At 45.3% G+C, this 19816-nt stretch overlaps 1 protein-coding gene across 3 annotated transcripts in view; it reads right to left on the bottom strand.

The window, feature by feature from the left end:
- Positions 1-19816, bottom strand: part of LOC144128435 (dopamine receptor 1-like) — a 385821-nt gene that overhangs the window by 306752 nt on the left and 59253 nt on the right. The window contains exon 1 of one of the 3 annotated variants that reach the window (XM_077661832.1): positions 8057-8139. The exons of the other annotated variants lie outside the window; for them this stretch is intronic. The gene's annotated coding sequence lies outside the window, so the exon portion shown is untranslated. Of the gene's footprint in view, positions 1-8056; positions 8140-19816 lie in introns of those variants that run through there. 3 annotated transcript variants of the gene reach the window in all.

Below are 19816 nucleotides of genomic sequence, written 5' to 3'. Positions count from 1 at the left end.
AAAAATTAACATGCAGAAAACCAAAGTAATGTTCAACAGTTTACCAAGAACACAGCAGTCAACAATTGGAAGCGAGGTGCTGGAAGTGGGAAAGGAGTACGTCTACGTTAGACAGGTAGTAAAAGCTGATCCGGATCATGAGAGGGAAATAACTAGAAGGATAAGAATGGGGTGGAGCGCATATGGCAGGTTCTGTCAGATCATGAACAGCTGTTTACCAATATCCCTCAAGAGAAAAGTGTACAACAGCTGTATCATACCGGTACTAACCTACGGGACAGAAACGTGGAGGCTAACAAAAAGGGTTCAGCTTAAGTTATAGACAACGAAGCGAGCCATAGAAAGAAAAATAATAGGAGTAACGTTAAGAGACCGGAACCGGGCAGAGTGGGTGAGGGAACAAACGCGGGTTAGTGACATCCTTGTCGAAATCAAGAGGAAGAAAGGGGCTTGAGCAGGGCATGTGATGCGAAGGCAAGATAACCGCTGGTCCTTAAGCGTAACGGAGTGGATTCCAAGAGAAGGCAAGCGTAGCGGGGGCGACAGAAGGTTAGGTGGGCAGATGAGATTAGGACGTTTGCAGGCGTAGGGTTGGCGCAGCTGGCAAAGGACAGGGTTAATTGGAGATACATGCCAGATTCCTTTACCTTGCAGTGGGTGTAGTCAGGCTGATGGTAATGATGATGATGACGAATTCAAATTATTAACATTTCAAACGTGTTTAAGACAAAATGTACAGAAGGTCTAGAACTGAAAAATTCAGACATAAAATAACTAAATAGAACGGACGGAAAAGAAAGGGCGGCGTTCAACCTAGACAATATTCCAGCTGTCTCATTCGTACGTCGCTTCTCATAATTTGACACGGCTGCCCTTACAATGAAATCACGCGGCCTTTTTTCTCTTCTGGATGAATAGGCTAATGACCACTGCTGCAAACTACTACGAACCACGGCGTCAGGTTGCAGCCAGAGTTCTTAAAATAAAAACATATGCAGCAATTACATTGCTGTGCGATTCTGTTCGGTTTACTTCAGCTCTTCGCCATTGATTCAAATGCCACCATGCTCCTGCAACACCACCTCGGACACCCTCCAACCGCTGCTCATAATAAAGAGACCGAAATGATGATAAATTACGTCGGTCGATGAACGCGCGCTTTGATTGAAATGCAAAGCTCAGTCCCGCATAATTGTATTAGATTGTCGCCCCGTCCAAAGGAATGGAAAGATGTTATTGCAACACCAAAGATGACGACGAACTTGGCAGTCCATGATTAGGATCGTATACTTAGGAACCTGCGCTCCAACAAAGGAAACCACGCTGTCGCAATGGCTCTAAGGTAAAGGAACCCTAGCTATGCTCACTTTTCTCAGCATCGACCACTTTGAGCAATCAGTGCTGGTGGCCTGGGTGGCCTGGATAGAAAGAACACCAAATAGTGCGACTGTTATGTCAATAGTAAGAACGATACTAATGAGGTGAGGAGTATTGCTACACTTGTAATATAGGTAACACGCCTCGCCTCCCTAAATTTACAGGAGTTAACAGTAAGTACAGTAAGGAGTAAGTTTACAGGAGAAAAGAAAGTATGAAGTGATGAAGATTGTCATTTAGATTAAGTCAAGTAATGCCTAGTGTACATAGATTGCATGTAAAAGTTATGAGCACATAGTCGAAAGCATATAATAGTCGCGAAAATTCAGCGCGCCACAATAAGATCTTCGCGTCTCTTCGAGCGTGCAAACGCTGTGCTGAAGACAGAAATGTGTAAAGAACTCACAAACGTAACGCGTGAATACTATGCGACTTAGGCCACGCAATGGTCGCCATTAATTTCAAAACAATTCAAGCAAAAGTACATTTTTTTCTTCTCGAAAATCCGGTAGTCCTAGCGCACACGCAGGATACAAAGGAAGCCTATCAGGCTATCACCCCATCCTACTCCTGAACGGCGAAAAGCCGTTAGGCTCCTTTGCTACCTGACGCAGGGTCACCGTATCGCAAAGACGCCAAGAAAAACTGCTCTAAACAGCGCTCCAGTCGTAAAGCTTAAAAAAAAAGAAACAGTGGCTAAACAACAAACAAATCATAGTGCCTGACGTGCGTTGAATCACAGATTAACATCCCAGAGGGCAGTGTCACCGCGATAATCTCCTACACTGACTACGCAATCTGTGAATTGCAAAAGCATCAAATAAAAACTTAATCGACAAAACCAAAACAAGTCATCGTCCTTGTCCTCCATCTGAAGCAGCATGCACAACGCTCGCATTCCCAAACGAAGCTAAGTTTAAACAACGCTGAGAATGTTTCGCGCACCCTTGAAGTAACCTATCTCGGCGTAGATCGATTGGAGATACCCATCGTAAAAGGGGTAATAAATCCAGCCCAGTTTTAAGGTCTGTTCCTTTTCTTTTCTTTATAACTTTTTTCCACACATACGTTTTGTCTCCACCTTTTGCCTGGTTTGCGCTTGCCATCAAACGGAACGATCCCTGTGCGAAAAAAAAAAATATCCAACGGAATCAGTCACCACGAACTTATAAGAAGTTCAAGATAAAAAGAAAAAAAACATACCGAGACGCTTAAGGACTGGGCGTTGGCAAGTACAGGTTATTGAATAAGCTATGAACCGGGATCCAACTCGACCGTCGGTTGGAGTGGAGAACGATTCTGAACAAAACATTTATCTGGGAACGGAAGCTCGATGTGCATACCACGAAGTTTGCCCTTGGAACAGAAGTGCTCGCGCGCTGATTCTTACGCACCCGCGTGATAAATATGCATAAGAGCACGGTTGCTTTTATGAGAAGGGGTATTTCCATAGTGTGCTTCGATAACGAGGAATTCCTCGCAAGAATAGCGAGCGGAACAGAATCTAGCGGCAGAAAGTGACAAGAGTTTCCTTGAACAGTGACCATCGAGGAACTGGAAAAGAGCCAGCAAAAGCCGATGCAAGTGATCGCTTAATGCGAGCTTTATTTATAAATTAGCGTGGCCAGATAAAAGGAAATAAAGATAATATTGCCCAGTCCGCACAGAAGGTTTATACGATAGTTTTATCAGGACTAGAAAAAAGAAACAAGGAAAATGTGGTGGGCACGCATTCCACCCTGTTGCGTATAGCTGATCAGAAGACGTAATTAATGTTTTTCGTCTTGCTAGTGTCACGGATTTACTGGCTGCGTTGAAGCCTGCTGATTGCAATGAAGTCCCTTCAAGCCAGCTCAAAAATAAGACCTCCATACAAGTGCAAATTAACAAGGCCTAATTAATTAAATAAATAATTAATTAATTTATCTATTTATTTATTTACTTATTTATTTTTGTACGCCTCGCGGCCAGAGGAATTACAGAGGGAGAGGCGAAAAACAAGAATAAAATTAGAAAAAAATGCAGCAGAGAGACAAATTTAAATAACACCAGAGTACAGAATGCTAGCTATGCCTGGAATATCTCGTAATTGTTAAGGCCGGCAATATCTGCCGGAAGGTGGTTCCAATAGAGTGAGATACGCGGCATGAATGAATGAGAAAAATATTTGGCATTACAAGAATCAAAACCGACTTTATGAGAATGATCAGTACGATGGTTCCCTCAAGCCCGTTCCTTCAAGCCAGCCCAGAAATAGGAGGACCTTCATACAAGTGCAAATTAACAAGCCCTAATTAATGAGGCCTTTCCAGTCAAACAGTATTTGGTGAGCCATTGGCCGCGACAGCTTGTTTCAATATACTCCGTAAACAGGGCGGGTGTTAACGTCTTCGTCGCGCTATTCAGAAGTTGGCACGTGTTTTGTTGCTTATGCGCTTTGTCTTTGCAGCATAAAGCGAAATTTCATTAACGGCATTAGTGCGAGAGAAGGGAGATATTTGAAGAAGGGGAAAAAAAAAGACCAGCAAAGAGCGCGAGCGAAAGCAGTTGTGAATTGGCTGTTATAAACTCTACTTAGTGAGCTAAGACATGACACGAACTTTTTCCTCCCCTGAAACAAAACACGACCTCATTGTTTATGTGCACGTGGCGTCACTTAAGAAAAATAGGCAGGCGCCGAGGCACAGACCGCCGTCGGGCGAAACTATTCAGGCCGTTGTGGAGAAAAAAAGACAAGAAAAGGAGCCGCCAAAATAGGCGACACGACCGCAGCTCACGAACAGGTGCCGGCGAGAGGGCAATTTCACGCGTCAGAGACGCCCCTAATGAGAAAATCGCGGGTACACAACGCGGAACATAAAACAGAGAACCGACTTTCCTGCTTCGACGCAGGCAAACAAAGGCTTCGAAAAATGAATTTCACTGAGGCCGGCCGATATTGCCATTGATTTGGGATATGAGTGAGCGAACGGCGCAGCTTGCATCGCGACGACGTGGATCCTGACATGGGCGCGACGGGCTGCCGCGTAAGTTGTGGATTGTTTGGGCGAAGTAATTTGAGCATAGTTTGGATATCAGTGTTAAAAACTCTGACAATCCACGCCTTGCGAAGTGTGGACTGGGCGCGTATTGATGGAATAAAAGTGCGCAAGAAAAAGTCGGATATTGCTCCATGGCACATGAGCAGTGCGTCCGTGTGGTGTGCGATGTCAGTGCACGTTAAAGATCCCCAGGTGGTCGAAATTATTCCGGAGACCTCCACTACGGCACCTCTTTCTTCCTTTTATGTTTCCATGGCACGTGAGCCCCGCCACACTCTGGGTGCTTCAGCGGTAATCTTTTCAGAAAAGAAACGTGTCAGCCATAGGGGAAAATAAAGAAAACGACCAAATCTGAAACAGTTAAATAGAGGGTTAACAGACCGCTAGGTTAATGCCCATCTTTCCTAGATTACAACATGTAGTGCCATCTGTTGGCGCCAGCAGGAAACACCGCGTAACTAAATGGGGATATTTTAATGGGATGAGAAAAGCCGGCGTCCGTCTGTCCGTCCGCGTCACGAAAACGCCGGTGAAAACCTGACCAACATAGCTTGTGGGAATGAAATTAATTCAAATGAATTCAATGCAGTTGGCACCTTCCCGTCGTTGCACTGCTCATCAGCTGATTGGTCGAGAGACAAACAGCCTTCCGAAGAACTATTTGGACAAAAATGAGCCTTACGGAAGCTGGGAAGAGCAACGTGAGTCTCACAAGCCTCACAGGTGGCTTTGTTTGAAACAGCCACCTGCCGGGGCTGTGGCGCATCGATAACCGCTGCACCACTTCTCCAGTAGTGTTAAGAGGACTCCTCACTATCTATTAATTTATGCAAGAGAAGGATTACTTGCGTGGGAGAGATCTCTAATGTTATCGCATTGTACTCGTAAGAATAGGTTAAGCATCCTCCAAGTTTTATTAACTTGTGATTTTGAGAAGACTGAAGAATACGATTAGATTACGCGCGCACATGTTCAGTTAGAAAACTTACTCTTCCACATCGATGAAAAATCTGATCTATGAAATGTCCCCTGCGCTCTCACCCGCTAGTTTTGCCGTCCAACCGAAAATCTATGAGCTGAACCGAGCATTCTAAATTCCCGCAGTGACTTTAGCTTGCAGCGCCATGCGGCACTTGGTGGCAGCCGTGTATACTAAAAGCGTTTGTGTACGTTTGCTGAGCTTGAAGACAAATTTACTTGGCTCGCAAGCTGAAGCGGAGGAAGAGACATGAACAATGAGGTGATAGAGACAGTGCAAAACAGGTAGCTGCCTGCACAAGGGCTGTCGCTGTCATGAACGCCCGAGTAAAGATTCGTTAACATGCAAGGGGAGGCGCGTTAGCACGCAGCCGCACATGCGTTTTATTAAGGCCTCGAAATCTGATGCTACTTTAATACGAACGAGAAGCATTGCAAATCTTACACCAACATTTCACCAAATGCGTGTACATTCCTGCGCGGAAAAACCAGGGAATGCAGTAGAGAACAGCTCGCGTGACTTGCAGTGAAGGCTATGATTAGAATGACGTCAGGGAAGTTTGAAGCGTTTCTGTCCATGATGTAACCTAGCATTGATTAAATGGTGCTAGCATGCTGACAGAGCTAACCAAATACATTCACCGCTCCGGGGTCACAGAAATCCTACCCTTGCGGGTAGAAGACTTGGCTGCAGCCGCTGTAGGCGAAGTTTAAATGAACATGACGAGATGCTTACGACCATTGTTCCGCACCGGCCCGTTTGCTGTGCCGACAAACTGCAAGTGAAGTTTTCGTTTCGAAAGCATCGCAAGAAAGAAAGGGAAGAGGGCGTGAATTTCAAGAATTGTCTGCGCGGCGATTTTCCTACTCTTTTACCGGAGTTGCATTCGGAATGTTCCAAATGGACCAGTACGTCTGCCTCGACCCCGTTAATGTCATTACTTTCATTACTTGAAAGGTTACGTCAGTTGCAATACACAACCCTCGCCCACTCATCCCCATATTATCCCCATATCTAGGCCCATGCCCAGAAAAAGATGTGTATGATGATAGTTACCGAACCAAATGTTTCAATCAGCGCTAGATTATTTTCTACGCAGACATTTATGAACTTCTATATAATCCTAGGATTTAACCCCATGCACAATATCTTGCTAACATCGTTAACGACGATATCAAGCGGAAGCATCTGCAGTCGTCGCAACCTTTCAAAACCCCAAATTCCGGTCCCCGACGCTGACTACTTATCCTCCCTCTACCCTGCACGCATTAGCCAGAGTAATCCCAACAGTCGTCGCAGGGGTTGACAAGGCGTCGAGCTTATTTCCTGACGGGTAAGGCGCTAACCACCGCTGGATGGCAATGCTGGAAAGAGCGCTGTCGATGGAGACAGGCATTTGGCACAGTGCTGTAAAGGCGAAGACGGAAAGGAGATGTGAATGAAGAAGGAGTAGAGAAGCAGGAATGAGGCGCGCCAGAGAAATTGGTTCTCCTAATGAAGAGGCGTGCGCGCCGCTCGAAAGCCTGGTCTTCATCCCAAGCACGTCTTTCTAGGAAGAAACACCTGAACGCCTCGCCGCGTCGCACTGAATGAGGTGGCTCAGGGGTGCGCCTGGTCGCAAGTCGTCGGGCCGCTCATTAACTGGAGACGGCCTGCCTCCGCAGATGGGACCCCGGAAAACGTCGCACATCTTCCCTGATTCGAGGCTTCAGTGGAGTGAACGACGAGTTCATTTGTCGCCACGTGAAAGGACAGCGCTGTACAAATGGCCGCCCCTGGGATTGTTAACTGAATGTCTTGGCACTTTCCCGCCTACGCCTGCCTTTTTTTAAAGATTCTTTTAAAAATAATTTCATTTCGCCGCGTGGAGTTGATGAATGAGAACTTCGAGCTATTCCTCTGAATAGGCTTCGATTCGAAACGTGGACGTCGATTTCTAGCGCTTAGTCGCCAAGTCCATCGGCGTTAAACGAGCTTCGAATGCAAAACTTCATTTCACGCCTGAAATTTGCCGTAGACAAGGATTTTGCTTGTGTTTCCAATATTCTCCTAAGTAGCCTTTAACATAATTGGTATGTACGGAAGAAGAGCGCGCAAAAAAATCCTCGAATGACTTTTCTAAAGAACCTTCTTTGTTTTCGGCACCTCAGAATGCATGAACTTCAGACAAAAGGCAAGCACTGTTGCGACTGCGAAAGTTGCGGAAGAATTGCTAAACACATACAGGTGTTAGTAAAGTAGTTTGGGACAGCTCGTTGTGCGAAAAAAAGCCCATTACTTTATGAGGTTCTTCTATTCCTGCTGGCACCGCGGTCTGTTGTCTTACGGGAGCGGTTAGAATTTATTTAATTAAAAGAAAAAAAAACTCAAGAATCCTCCCGAACAAGTAAGCGGCACGGGCAGCACATCTTGCACAAGTGAGCAGGAATTGTATGGCGAACATTCTCGCATACAGTGAGCATGTTTTTCATGCTACTGCTTAACGGTTGGTTTCAGAAAAACAGACCATCAGCCCAATGCTACAGTCGCAGGATAGTGCATTATATAAGTTTATTAGTAGTGCAATCGGCTTAAAAATGGGACTTCGCCCGTTAGCGGGGCAATGTGCTATTGCATCAATAAACGAAAACACAGCAATAAGTTCGATAAAATCACTCACTTCTGAAGTCCCAAGCCTGTCAGAGGAAGCCAAGCACACTTCGCAAGTGAGCCCTTTCAAATGCTTTGTCTTGATCATACGTCGCTCGCGTCACTTGCACTCAAAATAGTTCTGGCGTTTGGAGTGAAATGCGGGTATGACGATCCTGCGCTCGGCTTTCAGAGAAGTGAACTTCACGCGCTCAGATCGACGTGCTCCTCCTCCATCGTTGTGGTGCTGCCAACATTGAGGAGCCTAGCGGCGCAAGACATGCTTCGAGGCCTCTTGCGCACGAGCGAGTCATTGCCTGTTTTGTGTTCGCAACGCGCCGACGGAGGGTAGTGCCCTCGCGATCAGCGAAGTTCATAAACACCGGCGAAGAACGATAACAACCGAGTCCTCGTTCACACTCGCTTGTTTTCAGGCAGCCGAAACGCGAGGCCAGCTACCCGCGGAGTTCAGAGAGTCGCTGGCTTTGTTCGAGGGACAAGGTTAGCAGCAACTAAGCTCGTCACATGCGCGCACAATTGCTCCTCCCCTGCGAATGCTCGAAGGCAAAATCTTAGCCGAGTTTCAACAAGAAAGCGGCTGGGAATAGTAGCGGTGCTACATCTGTGTCGCTCGTTCAGTCACGTAGGCAAAGGAGGCAAAAATTAAAAAAACAAAACAAAATTGTCTACTTGAAACTCGAAGTTCTAAGCCAACTCAGACGCAGTCCTCGTCGCGTGACCTCGAAATCTCTTTCCCTCTTCCACTCGACAAGGGGTGAGGGGGGAGTTTGTGCAGTGACGTCAGTGTGACAGCCCGAGCACAGGTACATGGGAGGAGGTGGCAGGCAGGAAGCTGGGAGTTCGAAACAAATAGTGCCTCCACCGGTAAACAGCCACATGGCGAGAGAGTGTGAGTAGAGAGAGAGAGCACGGGACCTCGCACTTTCAAGTTAGTGAACAAAAGAGGCAGAAGAAAACGAAAAGAACAGCAAGCATCCACTCTCTCTTCCTCCTCACCCGACTTCCTACCCTCTCGGGGCGGCACGCCTCTTTGACGTCAGGGAATATTTCGCACCTGTCTTCGCTTCGGCGCAGGAGCGACGTATAGGTAGCACGAGCTTGTCGCTGTCGCAGACAGCCAAAGGCCGGTGGCAGCAGGATGCGAAAGCTAGCAGTCGCCGTAGACAATGGGCGATGTGGCAGCCCAGCCGAGCTATATATAGAACACCGTCCCATCGCTGTCTGCATGCAACCGTAGGAAGCGCGCCCGAGTTCCCTGAGCCGTTGCCTCTTTCGCTCCTTGTCTGGTATGAGAGGCGGCGGCAACCAAGATTGCTACCTACAGTGAATGGGAGGACGCACTTCGAAATCACGTTGGGCATCCGGCTGCACCCGCTGAACTGCTTTGTGTGGAAACCGCAAGGGTGCGCCATCGTCCCGTTCATGCAGACGTATTGTACTGGATCGTTCGTAGACGGCTCTTACTTGGTCAAGGTGCTTGTTTAGAGCTTTACTGCCTACGGCATTCTTCAAAGCCTGTTCGTTCCAACTTTGTCTATACCGAAGAGGTGACGCGGCTCCGACTGTATGGAGGCGCGCTTGAAAGCGGTGCCACTTAATTAAGACGGTGTCGAAGCTGTAAGACTGGCCCTGTGTGGAGATTACAAGCGTTAGAACAGGCGATCGTGTCTACAATTCATTTTTCAGGTCTTCTCTGACGCCCTAAGTTGTTTCTCCAGAATTGCTGATTGTAGTCAGCGTGTACCTCCTATTGCGTTCTGCATTTACTCCTATGCACTGGGAATCGGTGCCGACGTCAACATACTTTAAGGGTACCCACCGGTATTTATAATGCTGATTTTGGGAGACATGACGTTCAGAGACAATATCAAAACCGCTATGCATGAACGCGGCCTGTCCAACTGGCACCCTACTCCGAGAGGCCACGAGGCGATGTACTGCATGCGGGGGTGCCTTCTATAGGATTTGGTGACAGTGTGCACCAGTCCAGTACATTTCCGTAGCAAAACTACCTGAATATGAGCGCGTTCTTCAAAAGGTTGCCAAACTTACGAACTTTACACAAGCGGGAACCCGTGCTGCCAGTAGGACTGGCAAAATGGCGAAACGTGGCTGTAGTCTGTTTTCAGATACAAGCTGCTTCAAACTACTGTCTGCTATCAACGATAGTAGGTAGGAGGGAGAAATGTGTTTCTTCTAAGCGTATACATGAAAGAAGGATGAAAGAAGGATGTTAAGGAAGCCCTAGTGCACTTACGAAAGTTTAGAGAATAAGACTTGTGTTCCAATCAAGACAAGTTGTCTTGTGAGAACATTGGTTAGGAGACTGGCTTCCTTTCTTTACTCAAGCCCGTCTGACAAATAGGGCCTTCTAGCGTGGTATAGTCGTTGCTTCCTACGACAAGGAGATTTCACAAGACACGACAGTACCAAAGAATTATGGTGTCTATTTTGTGGCTCAACAAGTTAAACGATTTATAAGCAGTGAGGGGTGCTGAATTCGTCGCACATGTCGAAAGTATCCGGTTTCCCTTTACATATCCTCTAGTCGACGGTGAAAGCTTACGTGTAATACATTTGCCCTCCCAAGAAGCGGTAACAGACTGCGCGCCTCTTTTTCTGGTATACAATAAAAGACGAAACAATGAAGACACGCACTAATTTATTTTTTGACGCCACAGCTTGTGCTCGCTACACATGTTGCTACTATCAACTATTTTAAAAGCGCGCTTAATAAAAAAGAGAAAACAAGTGAATTTGAAGTCGTGAAGTAATGCTACACAGGATGCACGAATGTTCCCTGTGATACTTTTGACGAGAATATTTTAAAAAAAATGATTAGAAAAGCGGCGCTCACAAGACTCATTGATGCCGTCTTAACGCTGCTGCTTGGATGCGGTGATAAGCAAGCAAAAAATCCGACTAAGAATTACGTCGCCTTTGATTAGCACAGCCGAAAGCAAGGCAAAAACACAAAACTGGTGAATTTTTTCCAAGTGATAACTCATGAGTTCATTTTGTAACCATTCTGTCCTGGTTCGGGCTCTGAACGAGATCGTGACCAGCGATCCTCGACTGGTCACATTGGTGTCGCATTTTCTGCTTGTGATTAGTTGTATCTTGCCTTCGCTTGCAATGTGAAGCGGCTGGCGTCAAGCGCAGGCGCAGGCCTCTTTTCAACAGAGATAAAGAAAGCAAAGATGATGGTCTGAGAAAGAGTAGCAAGCAGGGGAGTGGGCGATTTTTACAACATAACCGTAGAAGAAGTTAAAACAAAAGTAAGACAACAAAAACGGAAAACTAAATGGTGCAATGTATAGCGAGTGGGGTTGTGTAAGGTTATTGTTGCTCTTAACCATATTCTTTTTTTCTTTGCATTCAAACGTTATCTTTTCTCTCTGTACCCTGCTGTAGAGTTTACTTGCAATAACGCACAAGCTGAAAAATCTTGAGTGTCAGAAATATTCAGGGTATAATGAGGTCTGAACAAAGAGAGAAAACGACCACCAACATAGAATGCATAGTTTTTGAGCCCTGAATTCTTAGATATGGGCGGGTGTGTCAGAAGTGGAAGCATTTATGCATTTATATTGAGTTTGTTAAATTGTGCATATTTAGGCTTCCCGTGTTTTTCATGATTTTGTGTACCTTAAGCTTTGTGACGTAGTTCTATCCTCCACTGTACACAGAAGAGGGTATACGTGAGGCTTGTATTGCTTGAATTTATCTTTTCTGGCCTTCAAGGTGACTCCTAGCAATGCAGAGGTAAGGGCGTCTGTGTCTCTTTTTATGTCTGTGATGTACTTTTCAGTGGCGTGGTGACCCCAACCAGGGCCAAAACCAAAGTGTCTGTCTCCTCCTCCTCCCCCCACTGCGACATGAAGGCCAAGCAGAGGCGAAGTAGTGCGTGTACGTGCACGATGTTTGAGGAATGAGGTGGAACAAAAGACAGTGTCTACGAGGGTCTCTGTCGTCCACCGCAAAGCCTACAGAAAGGAAGCCCGACCGTTACCCGCTTCAGTCCGCTCCGCGGAGGGCAAAACCACCGCCGAGCACTCCCGAGACACCAAGCCGCCGACGACACAGCATCTCCGCCGATAACCCGTTTGCTATTCCGGAAGGGCCATCGCCTTCGAGAAGCGCTTTGTGTCGTGGTGTATGGATTGTCGCTGCACTCACGATCACTGCAGGCTCATTTTCAACCTCTCTTCAATTTGAACTCCTTTCCACTTTGATACTGATATATCTTTTGTAAATGTTAATTTAGTTTAGATGTGTATGTACTTCGCTCGAATGTAAATACCCGTATAGCGCACCTTGTTTGTAGACGTAGGCATTTTCATTCTTTTATTGAATGTAATGGCTTGCGCTTGATCTTCCTTGCATACGTTTTTCAGAGTACATTTGTTGTTACTCTTGAGTTACAACTCGGCTCTGTCTCAATCGCAACGCTGAGCATAAACCGGCTAACGCTGGGCGTAAGCCTTCATCCCCTTTTGGGCTTGGTTCGGGAAGGTGCTTTGCATTTCTCCGGAGCCGTGACAGCGTGTTTGAATCCCTGACATGCATTTTCGCACTAGGCTTACTTGAGGTCGTTGCGTTTTGCCCCATGCGCCTCTTTCTTCTTCACATCCTCCTTCCCTGTCCCCCAGTGCAATGTAGCCAACCAGAACACCCCTCTCGGTCACCTCCCTGCTTTTCCCCCTCCCCTCTTTCTTACCGGATGTTGAAGAGAAGAGGTTTTCTCCAGAAGAACCCGCCACGGTGGATGAGTGGTTATCGCGCTCCGCTACTGAGCCGGAGTACCGGGGTAGGAGCCCGACGGCGGCGGCCGCGTTTTGGTGAAGGCAAAACGCAAATGCGCCTGTGTACATGTCCGATTTCAGTGCACGTTAAAGATCCCCAGGTGGTCGAAATTTTTCCGGAGACCTCCACTACGCCACATCATCTCTCTTTCCTCTTTCACGCCGACCTTCCTTCCTTCTTTTTTTTCCTCACGGCGTGGTTGGGGTGTCCAACGAGAAGTGGAAGTGTTGCCGCGCTTTTAATTTGCTGATAACCATGCAATCATTTTGTCCAGAAGCTCACAGCGATTTGAAATGAACAAGACAACAGAGCGGCTCGAAAAATTAGACCTTTGAATACTGCGGAGAAAGAGAGTGAAAAATAATTAGGCATGCATGCAAGTAGGCTCAATTTTAGGAGGGATCTACCATAAGACAAGGAAAAAAATTGTCTCTACTAGTCTTGTTATTGAGAGGTCGACAAATGCTAATGCATTTACAATAAATTTTCTTACTGGTATAGTCACTGAATAGAAAAAAAAATGAGATGTTACAACACTTGGGTGCGGGTGACTATGAGACGAGGGCACAAATTTTACGCACAACAGTAAAGTAAGCGCCGCTCCTTAGACGCAAGTGTTTCTTCGTTCCACGAATGAGGACGTCTTTAACGACGCGTGCTTGAGCTTGCGTGCGTTTAGACAGAGGGAGAAGAAAGACCCTAACATGTAATTGTTTCACCAGCATGCAGATTTCAGCAAAACTAGGGGCTGCTTTTTTCAGTGCATCGATTAGGGTGTTTAAAAAACAGGAACACAGAGCAGAATACACGTACCTTGCAGGAGTAAAACGCACCAACATAGAATGGCTTCTATAAAGCACGCTAACAAGTCTTTTTTTTTTTTAAGAATCGATTTGAGCAAACACCGGGGTTAGGACGGCAGACAAGGAGGACCGGAAGGTGCTTCTGGCGCCAGGCGTATAGATTTTCCCCCAGCTGTGGCCGCGTTCAACAAGGCAAGGCGGCGCTGCTTGGGTAGAGGTCTGTATTGTGGCTGCGTTTTCCCTTTATCGGCCTTCAGATTGCTTGCCTCTTCCGTATGTACCAGAGCGCTGGTCAGTAGCTTGTAAGGCCAACATTCCGCACCGAAATGAGCACGTCATGTGTTAAAAGGTCGGGGCTAGCGCTTGGATCAACTGGGGCATAGCTGTGTTGTTGTTGGTTTTTGAACGCGGAGAAAACGAGAAAACTGGACTGCTGGTCACTCAGTCTGCCTGCCCCCCCCCCCCCCCCCTCGCCCTTTCTGCCTCGAGGAAATATTTTGCAGAACTATTGATGTGCTACACTTACTGCATGCAACATCGGTTCGCTTCTCTGCATTCATCACGAATGGATCCTGTTTGAAGCATTTATTGCCCCCGTCATTTTACGAATTCGTAGAAGTTGCATCAACCACAGGCAAGTTAAATGTTTTTATTTGCTCGTCAAGTGCACGCAAGGTGCGAAGTGCAATACTCTCAGCAGCAGTTCGATGGTGAAGGTTTAAATCAATACGACGCCAGGCTACTTCCAGCGGTAGCCAGCGAGAAGGTCAGCTTCTAAACATTGCTTAATAAAACAGTTGCGAAAGCAAGGAAGAAAAAGGAAAGGTAAGGATAAGGACAAGAATAAGATGCGGAATTGCAGAAAAGATATATAAAAATGTAATGAGTCCAGAAAGAATTTAAAATGTTTTTGCTCACCATTTCGCTAACGTTTTTCCTTGACGCAGAAAAGACGGGGCTAAATGGTTCAGGGACATGCGTAAAGCACACAATATAAGAATGGGGCAACCTAGGCGCATATATATTTCATTTCATTTCATTTATTGATCCCTTAAAGGCCCGAAGGCATTACATAAGGGGGGGCATATTGGTTTCCGACGGCGATGATGGGAACATGCATAACAATAAAAAGAACAAACATACAAACAAACATAAAAGGGGTTGTAGTCATATCAGGGTTTTCCAGCAAGTGATACATCATTTAACAAAGATATGTCAAGCAATACTCGCTACAAAAGAGCGCAGAAGTGATCAAGATTTATGTGAGGTGAATTTTTATTTTCTCGCGGAATGTTTTGTGATCAGTGCATGCAGCGATGTCGTTAGGCAGTGAATTCCATTGTGCTATTGCGTTGGGGAAAAATGAGTTGTTGTAAGCTGACGTGTGGCCACTGATGCGTGCTATCGGGTTACCGTGACTAAGCCGGGAGGACGTTCGTAGTGGGGCGGTTAATAGAGCGTGCCGTGATCTTGTGTTATGATAAAATGTATGAAGTAAGCATAGGCGGGAAACGACGCGGCGTGATTCCAGTGTTGAGAGACGGAGGGACTGCTTGAGGGCGGTGACACTGGCTTCTCTTGAGTAACATGAAGTGATGAACCGAGCTGCACGATTTTGAATTGATTCCAATTCGATGGTGAGATACGATTGCCATGGGTGCCAGATGGATGATGCATACTCTAATTTTTGCCGCACAAATGTTTCATACGCGAGTTGTTTTATGTTAGGGGATGCAGATTTCAGATTCCTTCTCAGGTAGCCAAGTGTGCGTGAAGTGTCGGAGCAAATGGTTCTAATGTGGGTGACCCAAGAAAGTGTTGATGTGAGATGTACACCTAGATATTTGTAAGATTTTGCAACGGTTATAGGGACTGATGAAATGCTGTAAGTGTGATTCGTCAAGGTGTGTTTGTGAGTGAAGGACAACGATTTGCACTTAGTAAGATTTAAAGGCATCTGCCACTTTTCACACCATGATGCAATAACGTCAAGGTCCAGTTGCAAAGTGAGGTTATCGGTTGGGTTACTTATTGCATTATAGATGACACAATCGTCCGCAAAGAGTCGCAATTTGCATTGAATATTAGAGGGCAGATCGTTGATGTATATTAAGAAGAGTAATGGTGATAACCCGGCCCTTGAGGGACACCAGATGTTACATCTGTTAAGGGTGACGGGATGTTATTGGCGGATGTGAACTGCGAGCGCCCTTTTAGAAAATGTTCGAGCCAGCATATCAGATTAGCAGGAATTCCCAGGAACGAAAGTTTCGCAAGCAGATGGTTGTGAGGTACGCGATCAAATGCCTTCGAGAAGTCTAAGAAGATTGCATCTATTTGGAGGTTATCGTCTATGGCCTTAAGGATGTCTTGGGTGAACTCTGCCAGCTGGGTTTCGCATGAAAATGATTTCCTGAAGCCATGTTGATGAGGATAAAAGAAATTTATTGAATCAAGGTGAGACATTAAGCTTGATGATATAATGTGCTCTAGAAGTTTAGAAGATATGCTAGTAAGGGATATTGAACGATAGTTAGCTGGGCATGCGCGATCACCTGTTTTGAAAATGGGAACAATTTGGGCTATCTTCCAATCGTCAGGAATGTTTCCGGTGTCTAAAGATTGGGTAAATATTAGGTGTAGTATCTGGCTTGATAATGATAGAGTGTTTTTAAGTAGTTTACTGTTTATTTGGTCACATTTATTTGGTCACACATATATATATATATATATATATATATATATATATATATATATATATATATATATATATATATATATATATATATATATATATATATATATATATATATATATATATAAATCACCAAAATGGAAGAAACATAACAGGATTTAATTCACGACGTTTCGACCAGCCTTTTTCGAGTGAAACTCGAAAAAGGCTGGTCCTCCAGCTATACACAGTATAGAAAGATAAACGTATTTGGTTGCAAGAGGCACAATGCAAAGTTGAAAACGCTTCATTTAGCCATAGATTTATTTTGAGTCGACGTTTCGGACAGAGCCTGTCCTGAGAAAGGCAGGCTATATATATATATATATATATATATATATATATATATATATATATAGAGAGAGAGAGAGAGAGAGAGAGACAGAGAGCCAAGAGACACAGGAACCAAGGAGCGGAGGAGCGTCGGAGATTTTTTAATTTCTGGTGTTTATCAATGATGATTATTAGTGTATATTTTATTGACTAAATACAATTGATGAGAAAAGCAGAAGAAAAAACAACCGCATGTCGCTATGGACGAGTGTGGCGCTGGTGAACACTCTCAAGGATCGCTTACACGCAAAAAAACAACAAATACCCAAGAAAACAGCAGATTGAACAGCCGTCGCCGTAGCTCAGTTGGTAGAGCACCGGACGCGATACTCGGAGGTCGTGGGTTCGGATGCCACCGGCGGCATGACTGTTTTTTCTGCTGCTTTATAAGTAATTTTTTTTAAACCAATCGATTGTCATTACAAATTTTTAAAAAGTCAGAAACATTCCCATTGCACCTTGGTTTCGGTGACTTAATGTATTTGTCGAACGAGCCCCTCATTTCATTTGACATTATATATATATATATATATATATATATATATATATATATATATATATATATATATATATATATATATATATATATATATATATATATATATATATATATATATATATATATATATATATATATATATATATATATATATATATATATATATATATATATATGGTGTGCGCTCGCGAAAAGCAGATGGATTGCACAAGGTGAAAAACAGAACGACTTTATTACTAACATTTCGAGCAGGGTCTGGTCTTCGTCAGAGACTTCGACTCTGACGAAAACCAGACCCTGCTCGAAGCGCTAGAAAAGTTGTTCGTTTTTTCAACCGTGCGTCAATCCATGTGCTTGTGTGGTTTACAGAATCGATATGAACTTCAATTCCTGCTTATATAGCACGACATTCTGGGTGTTCGTGGTCTTGCTGCTTCTTGAGGTACGTTTAAATGGCTGAGAATCTTATCCCGTATCCGGGAAGCCTTCCTACCATTTCGAAAGGCAGCCCACGTCAATGCTTTGCTCAAGACCGGGGAAGTCCGGACAGATTAAGGATTTGTGCCTGCACTGTGGTTGAGGAGATCCCATACGCTAATCCTGAGTTGTGGTATGGCAGTCGGCACTGTCTTCACCAGTGCATACCACTTTTGCTTGGAAGCAGAGGCGCGATGGGAGCGATTCTCGGCTTAGTCACGTATGCTAGAAAACGAACGAAAAAATGTGCTCACATTGCACTTATCGCTTTTCCTTAATACGTGTGCCATGCACGCTGGTAAACAGCTCTAGACTGTTGCAAAATACTGGTTGCGCTCAAGTTGAGCCGTTCAGGTATAGGTGTGTTCTCAACGTGCGATTTTTCAATACTTACAAGCGCCGCTTTCTATTTTAACTTATAGTAACTTATAAACTAAAAAAAAGTTTTTTTCAGTGAAGTCTGTTCGAGTCCTTGCATGAAACCCCAAAATGAAAAGTGTTAGTGTTGTGTCTGTCTTGAAGTGGCTTGTTTGGGCAATGCAACACGAGTATCGGTTTGCTTTTCCATTGTTACTCCTTCCAGCTATAGTTCAGTTGGTGCAATGTGGCGTACATCAAATCTTTCGGCATTTTCTACAGGCATTAAATTGATAATGATCACTCGTATTACTTTCCTTGTCCGCTGCATTCTTTTTATTTTCGATATAATTATAAGAAAGCTTTTTTGGACGAATCGGGCACCAAGAGAACAATAGATCGGTGGACCCGCAATGGGGAGAAATTGTAATTTGTAAATTGTGGGGTTTAACCTCCAGAAGTGAAACATGGGCTACGCGGGACGCCTTAGTGGAGACCTCTGAATTAATTTAAATCACCTAGTATTCTTTCACGTGCTCTGACAGCAGAACAGCTCTGTTCAGGGAGAGTTTTTTTTAAAAAATTCGCAGAGTTCTACACATTGAACAACAATGGAGCTAGTTCAAGGCTACCAAGCCTGTTTAGCGGGCTTCGTAATAAAGGACACTCACGTAACTGCAACACTATTAACCGCGTATCGATTGCTGGTAGGTTAGCTTGTGATCTGGCCCCTATAAGAATATTTTACTTCGCTCAGGACATGGCAGTGACCGATTCACACCGATTAGATCACGTATGTTTGCTGTGTGTAGTTCTTAAAAGCCAACTGCAAAGACAGTTTACTTTCGCAAGAATGCATCTTAATGCGCTGGGTATATCCTAAAACTATTCGAGTGGTAGTTTGAAGCTTGTTAGATAAATAGCGCGGTTGCTACAAGCGCTTAAAAAGCTCCGTAGCAGACGATGCGGGCACCTGACAGCGTGTCGCGAAGTTAGGCAACTTAACGGATATGATGTTAGTATGGGAAACCTAGAGCCTTCCTTAAGCAGGGCCTTTTAGGAGTGAGTGGGTTATGGACGGCGTTTAGTGAAAGCCTGGAGGCAAAAATCCGTCTTCGCAGTCCAAGTTAAGCCCTGTTGTGAAGTTGCTCGAAATTTGAGGCCCGGTTGCCATACCGAAAAGCTGCGTGGCCGTCTGGCGGAAGAATGTGCACGCCGCACCTTATTGCACACACCGCATGCTTTTCATAACATGGAGCAAGCAAAGCTCAGGAGAGGCTCTCTCTATCCGAACTGCACGCCAAAAAGTGTGCCGGAAGTCACGCGCTTTCGCAAGGTCTACTGGGAGTCTTTGGCCGACGGCGCAGCCGATGCTAACGATGGACGCAGCGGCGTCGTCTGCTTCATTGTCTGCTACGCATGCACAAGTGCGCCGAGACGGCGGTCAAGTAGGGGGGGGGGGGGGGCAGAGGGAAGCGGCTTCAAAAATTGTGACGTAAACGGCTCTCCTGAGTTCTTTTCTTCCTCCGTGTTTTCAGAAGTACAGCAAACAGCGGCCGTTCTGCGGCACATGGCGATCTGTTTTCTTTTGCGTGGAGTTATCGCTAGTATCCTTGCCCGGTTTAGTCCGAAGGAATAGAAAGTACGCATCGTGTCAGAAGGCACCAGTAAAAAACGGTTTTCGCAAAAGCTGCAATTGCAGCCCCATCTCTCGTCGCTGACAGAAAGGAGAAAGCAGATGTTCGGCAGCAAAAAGTGGTA

This window comes from Amblyomma americanum, chromosome 4 (genome assembly GCF_052857255.1).
Source record: "Amblyomma americanum isolate KBUSLIRL-KWMA chromosome 4, ASM5285725v1, whole genome shotgun sequence".
NCBI classification, from domain to species: domain Eukaryota; kingdom Metazoa; phylum Arthropoda; class Arachnida; order Ixodida; family Ixodidae; genus Amblyomma; species Amblyomma americanum.
This window is presented reverse-complemented; position numbering and strand designations above follow the sequence as displayed.